Source organism: Acomys russatus, chromosome 4, assembly GCF_903995435.1.
Source record: "Acomys russatus chromosome 4, mAcoRus1.1, whole genome shotgun sequence".
In the NCBI taxonomy this organism is placed as follows: Eukaryota; Metazoa; Chordata; class Mammalia; order Rodentia; family Muridae; genus Acomys; species Acomys russatus.
In genome coordinates this window covers 31,943,529-31,954,367 of record NC_067140.1, presented here as the reverse complement: position 1 = coordinate 31,954,367, position 10,839 = coordinate 31,943,529, and the positions used below count along the sequence as shown (strand labels likewise).

Below are 10,839 nucleotides of genomic sequence, written 5' to 3'. Positions count from 1 at the left end.
CTCATCTGGTGCATCTGAGGCTCCCATTTGGAGTCACATGTCTTCTGTCTGGGGTTCAGCTCAGGGTGGGCGGGGGGAGTCTGCTACTGACAAACTTTCAAACTTTGCTTGTCTGGGGATATCCATTTTTTTCCCTTTTTGAAGGAAAACTTTGCTGCTTGCATCTGCAGCTCCTTCCAAGACGACGTGTCACCTCACTCCCATCCCGGTTTCTCCATGCCTTTCAAAGACATTATCATTAGTGACGTGTAGTGTCATCACTGTGTGTGAAGATACTGTTTTTTTTTTTTCAAACAAGAAGTTTATTTAAACAACAAGACGCTTGACTTGAAAGGGAAACCATCTAGGATCGTTTTGCTCAAGAATAATTTGCCCCTACTTACAGACAGATTGGCCTACATGTAGCAGCTACGTACAAAAAAAGTTATAAAATTGTCCATTGGTTTTACAATGATAAATGAAAAACATCAACATTCTCTAATCGAACAAAGTATGCAAGGGTTTTATGATGTTGGGTCCTTTTGTTAAAACAATGAGAACCAAATAACTTCCTAGAACATAAAGATGAGAGAGATGAGAGCTGACTGAGCGTGCCGCTAGTGGAGAAAGGGGGATGTCTTCACAGGACCAGAACTCTCCCCCAGACCATCTCCATCTGATGTCAACAAAAACAGAACCTTGCACATTCAGTTTAAAAAAGAAAAGAAAGAGCAATATGCTTGCGCACACATACCAGTTACTTTGTGTACAATAAAAGAATGGGCACAAGGAAATGAAAAATTAGAGAAAACTGTACTGTGGTAGTAAGGATATGATAGAACCAAATTGTGGCTTTCTAGCTGAGAATGTATTCTTGGTCTATAGCAAATTCTGGAGTAAAGTAGCAGGTTCCCTTTCTAGTAGACACCTCCTGTCTACTGCTGGAACACATCAGTCATGTCTTCGTCCTCCGTCTCCAACTGAGCAGGTGTGTCCGTTTCATTGATTGATTGTCTACCAAATAGGAATCTGATCTGCCTTGTTGACCAACTCTGTTGTTCACAATAGGCTTTCAGCTGGGAGTGGTGGTGCAGGTCTGTAATCCCTGCACTCTGGGAGGCAGTGGCAGGCAGATCTCGGTGAGTTCGAGGCTAGCCTGGCCTACCAATCGAGTCCATGACAGCCAAGGCTACACCGAGAAACCCTGTCTTGAAAAACAAAAAAGAAAAAACACAATAGGCTTTCATTAGTTTACTTAGTGATGTATGCCTCTTAAACTTCACCACAGAACCATCCCATCCCACCACCTTCAAATTAGTGTGATCATTAATTTAGCTAGATATAACCTACCTTAATCTCTGAAACTTATATAGTAGAAAAATGTGTCTTTTCTTCCCAAAGTGGCAAAAAATTATTGTTTATAACATTTTTAATTACTGAAACATGGTCGTTTTATGTGCTGTTTACAGTCATCTCTGTCTATGGAGGATTGGGGCATGGCCCCTTTGGGAATATTAAATTCTGCAGATGCTCAAGTCCTGTATAAAAATAGCTTCATCTTTGTGTATAACTTAGGCACATCTCCCTGTAGACTCTATTTTATTCATTTAGTTTCTAAGATAAGAGTCTTTTTATAGAGTCCCCCACCTCTAGTTTCTCTTTGTTTAAAAAAAAAAAAGATCTTCTTTATCACTGATAATATGTAGAGGCAGGTCAGGGCACTTGATTTTGTTAATCTCATTTTATATACAACAAATACGCACTGTATACCCCAGGCTACCTCCAACTCAAGGGAAACCACCCCCAGCTCCCCTGTATGTGAGAATCATTTCTAGATGACATGTGATACAGGTGTGACAGAATGCTGTACGAGCAGCTGTAGCTTCAGAACCGTAAGCTCTAGTGAACCATCTAGCAAATGTTTCGGCCATTACTAGTCCTAAAGATGTTACAAGACTTCTAAGAGCGCAGCTTCTAGACTTTTCTTCTCACCGTTCCTGTGGTTTCTGTACTGAGCAGTGTAGCTGCTCCATTTCATTGTGCTGGGTGGTAAAATGGTTGCTTTTCCTATCGCTGCTTCTTCATACAGGCCTTTGATACGTACAGGATTTTTTTCTTCTCTTTCTGGGTCCTCGCCACCTGTCACAATCCTAATTATTCTCCAGGATAACAAAAGTATGCCCCTCCTCTCTCTGGAGTCAGGAGTTTTACTCTATAGCCCAAGCTGTTTGCAAATTCACTACCGTCCTGCCTAAGCCTCCCAAATGCTAGGACTACAGGAGTGAGCTTGACACGTTAGCTCTTGCCTGATCTGAGATCTTTCCAATTGCCCGTGGCCTCTTTTCCTCTTGAGCCTGAAGCACTGTGTTGCTGTCCTTCCCTGCTACGTCTCCCTCTCTGCTTTATGTAACTTCACTTGTACACTTGTATTATTCCTACTTAGCTCTTCTGTGAACCTTGCAACCTTTATTCACTCAACAAACACTGAACATTTGCCATATTCCAGGCACTCCGCAAGCTTAAGGCTATACAATGTGATCATAATAGGCAAGGACCTTCAAAAATCTATGCTTAACACAATTAAAGCAACACAGTAAAGTTTCATTTAATGCTAATATTATAAAACACTTAAAATGCATTTAAAAACACATATAAATACAGAGGAAACAGATAAGAAGGAAGACAAAGTGTCCTAGTATAGCTAGCTATTGCTGACCTGCTTTTAAGAAGCAAAACCTTGTGTTGGAGAGATGGCTTAGTGATTACAAGAACTGATCTTTAAGGGGACCAAAGTTTGATTCTTAGCTCCATCAGGCTAAGTTTAAAACTCCCTGAAGTTCCAGGGGATGCAACTCCATCTTCTGGTCTCTGTATGCACCCTGATGCAATTCTCTCTCACACAGAGGCAAATACATAAAACAAACAAACCTTAAAAGTTACCTTTTAAAAAAGATATAAGCCAGTGTTCTGCAGAATACCAGGAATTTGGCTGTGATACTGGTGTTACCCACCCAGTTCTCAAATGGGTGTGTGTATGCTGAGTTCAGTAGGTGTGTGTGTGTGTGTGTGTGTGTGTGTGTGTGTGTGTGTGTGTGTGTGTTTGAAGGACACAGCCACATTCTGTTAGATGTTGGGAAGAAGAACGTGGGCAGAAGATTATGTCCCTAGAGTTTTCTTGTTCCAATCTCCCTAGGTCTATGACAAGGAGACATTAACTCTAAAATACTGAAACTGGAATCATTGCTGGTGAAGAAAGCCTTCAGTTTCCAGACAAGCCGTAAGTAACAATGTCCACTAGGTGGCGCTAAAGTAAACCGGGACCAAAATATATTCGCATCTTGTGGCCAGACCGAGAACTACAGCCAGCAGTGGCAAGCCAGGCTGGGTGGCTTCATCAGCCGGTCAGTAACATCACTCAGCTTTTTGCTATTTTAGACTTGCTGCCTTATGACAGATGCTATTATGTATGCCATAATTTCTGCCTCTACAATTACTTCCAAAGTTGTTATAACTGCTTCTTGGATCCACCCCCCACCCTGCCTCCCCCAGAAAAATAGTATACTTATGCCTGGGCACAAACATCTGCTTACGTATTTTGCATAAGCACAATTTACCTAAAAGTGATCGTGCTGTCCCTTGCTAAAAGACCCTGGTTTCTCATTAGCCTGTCTCGGAGATAGCATCTTGCTGGCGAATAGGCATCCTCCTAATAGTGTCCCATTTACTTTGATTGCTCCCAGTGTCTTGCTATTATTAGAAACAGTGTGGTGTTTCAAAAAAATGGTGAGACTTTGCACAGAATAAACCACGCTGAAGGTTGGTTGGCATTGTGGTTCCAGGGTTTGTTTTTTTTTTTTTTAACACCTTGATGGATGCTGCCAAACTGCGTAATAACGCTTTGCAGATTTGGAGGTAGTCTTACTATGTGGCCCAGGATAGCCTCGAACTGTAATGGGTGATGATCTTCCTGCTGTCCTGAGATTACAGGTACAAGCTACCACGCCCGACAGAAATGCTTACACTTTTGACAGATGTGTGTGTGTGTGTGTGTGTGTGTGTGTGTGTGTGTGTGTGTGTGTGTGTTGTTGTGTGTTTTGTTTTTTAAATCCTGGGAGCATGCTTTTGCACGGAGCGGGGTTGCTCGCATGTGCTGACTCCTCCTGTCCAGCAGGGGGCGCGGCGCTATCGCTCCGCATGCGCAGTGCGCGCCTTGTCAGCCGCCGGGAGCTAGAGGCCGGTGCCGCTTTCCCCGCTGGCGGTGGACGTGGTGCTGGTGGCGGCCTCCCGTCACCGCGCGATCCGACACGGGCGGCCGTGGCTCGCGGCCCACGGCAAGAGCCGGTGACGGAGCGCGGGGCCGAGCGGGAGGCGGCCGGTTCCGAGGTGAGGACGGCGCGCGGGCCGGCGGGCGGGCCTCGGAGCTGGGCCTCTGGAAGCCCCGGGGCTGCGAGAGCTCTGCAGAGCTGCACCGTGTCCCTATCGGTGCCCTCTTCTCCGAGCCCTCCCGCCTGTCCAGGACCCCTGCTTCCTGCTAAAACCCGGCGTTGCGGGACCCGAGACCTCCCAGGGAGGCCTTGCACCTTGGTTCTCCAGGGCCGATGTCTTCCAGAGCAGGTCCTGGGTGGGACGCGGAGGGGAGGGTGGCCCAGGAACCACTGAGCGTGGGTAGCTAGGGAGATGAGTCCCCGATGGTGGGAACAGTGTCCAGTTCTGAGAGTCAAATAATGGTTTGGTGTCACTTGTTAAGTGCCAATCTTAATTGTATGGAGATTGGGACATGTCCATTTCAATTCTTTTAAGTCAACCATATGTTCTAAGTTTAACTGAACTTTATGTGTTCCAAGGCTCAAGGCTATTCACAGTAATAACATACACCGTTGAGTTTTTATTGCAGTCAATTTCCTTGACTTAAGCATCTTAGTTGCACTAGCCTGTGCGGATGGGTAGTCATCTGAGGAACCAGGCGGCTGGACTCTGAACCCCAGCCTTGGGGTTCTGTTGTGGAGCCCTGGAGGTTCTTAGCCTTGCTGCTGCGCCTTAGTGAGGTTCAGAGGGTTGGCTGTCAGGAGGATGAAATAAGACATATAGAAGGAATGCACACGTGTAGAGTAAGGGCTCAGCTATGTACTTAATGTATTTACTGTGATGTAACTGCCACAGGCAAGCGGTGTCTTGATATTGGAAATCCGTTTTAGAGGTAGTGAACCACACTGGAACTTAATTATAATCCTGTTAGTCAAGGCTGTGCGTTGTGAGTTTGTGTCTTGTTTGCCTATTTTTGTTTTCGCAAGAATTAGGATAAGTGCTAGTGTAGCTGTGGCCTTGGGAGGTCAGCAGGCAACAATCTCCAAAAAGGCAAAGATGCAAGAAATTGTAACTTGGAACCTTGGGCAGAGTGGATCGGCTGTAACTTGGAGCTTGGAAGAGAGGTGTTTCAGGCCGTGCTAGGAAGGAGCAGTTCCAGGAACCGCGAGTGTGTCTCACCCTGCCCAGAGTGTGTCTCACCCTGCCCAGAGTGTGTCTCACCCTGCCCAGAGTGTGTCTTACCCTGCCCAGAGTGTGTCCCACCCTGCCCAGAGTGTGTCTCACCCTGCCCAGAGTGTGTCTCACCCTGCCCAGAGTGTGTCTCACCCTGCCCAGAGTGTGTCTCACCCTGCCCAGAGTGTGTCTTACCCTGCCCAGAGTGTGTCTCACCCTGCCCAGAGTGTGTCTCACCCTGCCCAGAGTGTGTCCCACCCTGCCCGCAGATGGGGTTAGAGTCATTTCCAGTGACTCACTGTTCCGATGCCTGATGAATGGCTCCACATTTTTTTTTTTAATTGAGGGGGAGGGAGTTTGATGGTTTTGAAGGGTGGTGATTTGTAGGGTCTGCGTTGAAATTCTTGCTTTGACCCAGGTCATGGTGTGAAACCTGGCCGTCAGGAGAACTTGGATTCAACCTAGATCCACTTCACATGGGACTCAGCGCAGGTTTGTCAGGGATGGGATCCTAGCTCAGCTAGTAGAGTTCCCAGCACGCTGTGGATTGGATCTCTGGTGTGGGGGTGCACGCCTGTATCCCCAGTACTCAGGAGGTGAGAGCAGGAGGACAAGGTTCCTCATCTAGTTCCTGACCAGCCTGGGCTGTAGGAAGTGGTCTCAACACCGACCGTCGTAGCCAGTGCTTCTCTTTGGGTGCAGCTGTGTGTGATGGCTGTGGGGAGAGGGGGTGTTCAGGAGAGGCCACAGAAAACCGGTGTCTGTGGAAGCCATCACCCATAGTTTCCCTTTTGGAAATTCCAGTTCAGGAAGTCTGGTTATCCAGAGCTCCTCCCCTGGAACTCAAAATGTGTGGGCGTAGAATGGTGAGTGCCCAGTGTAATTGGGAAGGAAAGATGTTCATTCGTTCGTTCGTTCGTTCATTCATTCATTCACCCGGCCAGCATTCAGGTTGAGATTCAGTATGTTCTACACTTGATACTGGATGTTGAGAATACTCACAAGACTCTGCAAAATGTCACACCAGCAGAGCAGACAGGCTGGCAGACACCTCACTCTCAAGTGTGGCAGGTGCTGTGAGGAAGTGTCACCGTGTAAGGCGGTGCTCACGGGGAAGGCCTCCCCCATCTTAGTTAATTAATTATTTTACTGACTATTTTTATTTTATATGTGAGTGTTTTGCTTGCTTGCACGCATGCTCGTGGATGTCCAGTACTTGCAGAGGCAAGAAGAAGGTATCAGGTTCGCCGGAACTGAAGTTACAGATGGTTGTGAGCCTCCACGTGGTGTCTGGGAACCTAACCCTAGGGTCCTATGGAAGAGCAGCAAGTGCTCTTAACCGCTGAGTGGTGAGCCATCTCTCTAGCCCCCTATCCAATCATTGTCGTCGTCATCATCATCATCATCAACTGCTCTGCCACTGGGTCATAGCCCTATTACCATTCACGTGTCAATTTCTGTTATTATGAGTGTTTGTTCTGGCCCAAGAGCTTATCATAGATTCATATTTATTCCTCAGAATTTGGTGTAGATGTTGGGTATTGAGCTAGCCTGTGAAGGCTTCCTTGAGGTGGGAGGAGTGCCCATGTCGGGGCTGGCTTTGGGCTGTCGTACCTCAACTCCCCATCAGTCAAGATGGTTCTGAGGTGTATTCTGAATGAACCTTCGTTCCTAGCAGAACTAAGTCGTTTGCCCAGCTCAGTGTTGTAGCCAGTTCTGTCATCGTTATTCCCTCTTCCGGCCCCTCTCTTTGGTTTTGGTTTTCTGGAGTCCCCTCCTGCTGGCCACTTATGCTCCCCCCTCCTTAGTTTGGCAGAGCATAGACCATGCTAGTGCATCTAGAAGTAGCCTGCAAGTACCCCAAGAACATGTCCTGACTGACTTGCTCACTCCGGAATGGCAGCAAGGACCTTCATCAGTGTAAAGCGAGGTGTCAGGAACCCCTGTGATCTGGTGTAACAGCTGTAGGGCTCCTATCCTGGCAGCTTGGTGAGAGATCCAGGTAGGAGGGCGTGGCCTGTGCTGTTGGAAGGGTAGTGGCATTGGTAGCCTCTTGGCATCTCCCTTAGAAGCCCTCATAGCAGAGAATTCTAGATTCTGGGCAGCCAGAAGCTTACCCAGGCCTGGCACACAGTGAAGCGTGGGAGGTTTCATGGCAGCGTGCCCTGCAGTTGGGGAGAGATGTGATGATCATATGGGGGTTCAGTCCTTGCCATGGCACAACTGTGAAAGCGGTAAAGGCACGGCCGCACAGCCTTGGCATCTGCTGTCAAGGTTACTAGTGGGAAGATATCCTGGTAGACTGGGGACCACTGAGAGCTTCACAGTCTCAGGATTCCCAGATCCTCAGGGCTGCCAGCAGGTCTTTGAGGTGGAGGAGAACTGCTTTGCCCAGCTTGGCTGCTGTGCTCTCCCTGGGGCGGCCGCTCTGTCTGGCACTGCCTGTCTGCTTTAGGATCTGTCTCCACCTCCCTCTGGTCTCAGCGTTCCCTAAATGGGGAGTCTTCAGATGTCTGTGGCTGCAGGACCTGGCCATGTAGACTAACAGTAGCTGTGAGGGAAGCGTGTGGAGAGGTGGGAGATAAAACTGGATATACAGGGTGTGGAGATGCATGTGTTCTCATAATCCAGGCTTAATGACCCAGCGAGACAATGGGAGCTGGTCCTCAGGTGCTGCCCAACAGGCTTGATTGAGGCTTGGGTGTAGCCATGACCTAAACCACTGGTTCTCACCCAGGGGTGATTTCATTGCCCCGAGAGGATTTGGCAAGTGTCTGGATACACTCCTGCTGGTTACTACTGGAGGTCTGGCTTTTACCAAGGAGAGGCTGAGGATGGTACTGAAGCAGTTTTGATCTGTACAATGGCTGCCCCCTTGAGAGAGTTACCTAATTTAGGATGTTGGTAGAAGCCGCAGCCAGAAACTGTGCAGTAAACGGGGGTGGGGTGCTGGGAGTCATCAGGACAGCCACGGCAGAGTGCCGAAGAAGGAATGTGGCGTTCAGGGAAGTATAGCTTAAGGAGACTTATTCCTCAAGGCCAGAAGATAACACCACTTGCTCGGCCTCGGGCAGCGACGTGTCCACTCTCTTCATCTGGTAATATGGAATGGCCAGTGATGGGCTGGCACCTCTGAGAAGCAAGGTCAGCATTGGCCCCTGCAGGCCAGGATTGGCTTCCATGCTACCATGGAACTGAATTCCCAAGTTCCTGAGAAAGGGAGAGTTCTGAAGTGGCCAGGTTGTGTCCTTAACCACAGGTAGCAAGGCAGACGTAGTATCCACAGTGGATGGCAAAGGGGGACTCAGTCAGGATGTTTTGACCCACTGTGCTGTGATAAGGGTAGTGTGGGTGGGCAGCCACTTCAGATACTGCCTGCTTTCTTTAGCTAAGGGAAAATGACAAGGGCTGGCATGGTTGTTATCTGCTGTAGTAAGAGATTTTCAGATGTAAGCCGGTTTTTACACCCATATCCTGTAGATTGAGGGTGACACCAGGTGTGTGTGTGTGTGTGTGTGTGTGTGGTGTGATATGTATGTATGGTGGATGCACACATGTGATATGTATGTGCTGGATGCACACATCTATGTGTTGAGGCCAGAGGAGGATGCATGTCACTCTCTACCTTGTTCCCTTGAGACAGGGTCTCTCACTGAATTCTGACCTAGACTGACAGCCAGCAAGCCCCAATCACCCTTTTATCTCTGTCCCACCCCCTCCAGTCCTGGCTGTGCAGGTAGCCACCCTTGGCATTTGTTGTTGTTGTTGTTGGCGTGTTAGGGGATTTGAACTCAGGTCCTCATGTTTGCACAGAGCACTCTTACCCACTGAGCCATCTTCTTCACCCCCAGATCTCTTAAGCCTAGCTATGAGAGATGACTAGTTCAGAGTCCATATCCTCCATTACTAGGAGCTATCACTACAGTCACCCTCATAAATTCCAGGGAGCTTCCATTGTACTAGGTTTCCATTCTGCCACCCAGGCGCCCCCCGCCCCCCAATTCCAGCTGTCTCTCCCCACTTTCTCCCTCCATTCCTCCTCCATCTGATCCCTCCCATTCCCACCCACCCACCTATTTCCCTTCCTAGGAAGATCCACGCTTTCCCCTTAGAGCGCCCTCTACCTAACCTCTCTGGGTATGTGCTTCTGTAGATTGTAGCTTGATTAACACTTATTTAACAGCTAATATACATTTATAAGTGAATACATACTATATTGTCTTTCTAGGTCTGGGTTACTTCACTCAGGGTGATTTTTTTTTTTCTTCCTAGTTCCATCCATTTGCTGCAGATTTCATGACGTCAGTTTTTAAACAGCCAAGTAATATTCCATCACCACACTTGCTTTATCCATTCTTGAGTTGAGGAACATCTGGATTGTTTCCACATTCTAGCTATTATGAATAAAGCTGTTATGAACATAGGAGCACAAGTGTTCTTGAGGTAGGATGGAGTACCCTCTGGGTGTATGCGCAAGAGTTGTATAGCTGGGCCTTGAGGTAGGTTGATTCCCAATTTTCCGAGGAACCACCATACTGATGTCAACAGTGGCTGCACAAGTTTGATCTCCCACCAACAATGGAGGAGTGTTCCCCTTTCTTCCCATCCTCGCTAGCATGTGCTGTCACTTATGTTATCGATCGTAGCAATTCTGACAGGTGTAGGATGGAATCCTCAGGTAGTTTTGATTTGCATTTCCCTGATGGCTAAGATGTTGAGCATTTTTTCTTTCTTTTTATCTATCTTTCTTTTCTTTTCTTTTGAATACTTCTTTAAATAAATGTTTCTCAGCCACTTGAGATTCCTTTATTGAGAATTTTCTGTTTAGATATGTTACCCCATTTTAAATGGATTGTTTGGTTTGGCTTGACATCTAATCTCTTGAGTTCTTTTATATATTTTGGATATATATTGGATGAGGAGTTTATAAAAATATTTTCCCATTTCGTAGGCTTTCATTTTGTCCTTTTGACAGTGTCTTTGCTTTACAGAAGCTTTTCGGTTTCATGAGGTTTCATTGATTAATTGTTGATCTTAGTGCCCACACTATTGGTGTTCTGTTCAGGAAGTGGTCTCCTGCTGGGCCAATGTATTCAAAACGATTCCTCACTTTCTCTTCTGTCAGGTTCTGTGTATAAGGTTTATGTTGAGGTCTTTGACCCACTTGGTTTTGAGTTTTGCGCAGGGTTATAAGTATGGATCTGTGTGCATTCTTCTACATGCCGGCATCTGGTTTGACCAGCACCATTTTTTGAAGTGTGTATTTTTGGCTTCTTTATAAAAACTCAGGTGTTTTTAGGTGTGTGAATTTATGTCTTGGTCTTCAAATTGATTCTATTGGTCAATATGTCTGTTTGTATGCCGATACCAAGTATTTTTTTT

General features: G+C 47.1%; 1 protein-coding gene across 1 annotated transcript in view; it reads left to right on the top strand.

Annotated features, from left to right (window-relative positions):
• Positions 1–4,207: 4,207 nt before the first annotated feature.
• Ext2 (exostosin glycosyltransferase 2) overlaps positions 4,208–10,839 on the top strand; it is a 128,114-nt gene continuing 121,482 nt past the window's right edge. Inside the window, exon 1 of the mRNA XM_051144201.1 lies at positions 4,208–4,362. The gene's annotated coding sequence lies outside the window, so the exon portion shown is untranslated. The remainder of the gene's footprint in view (positions 4,363–10,839) is intronic.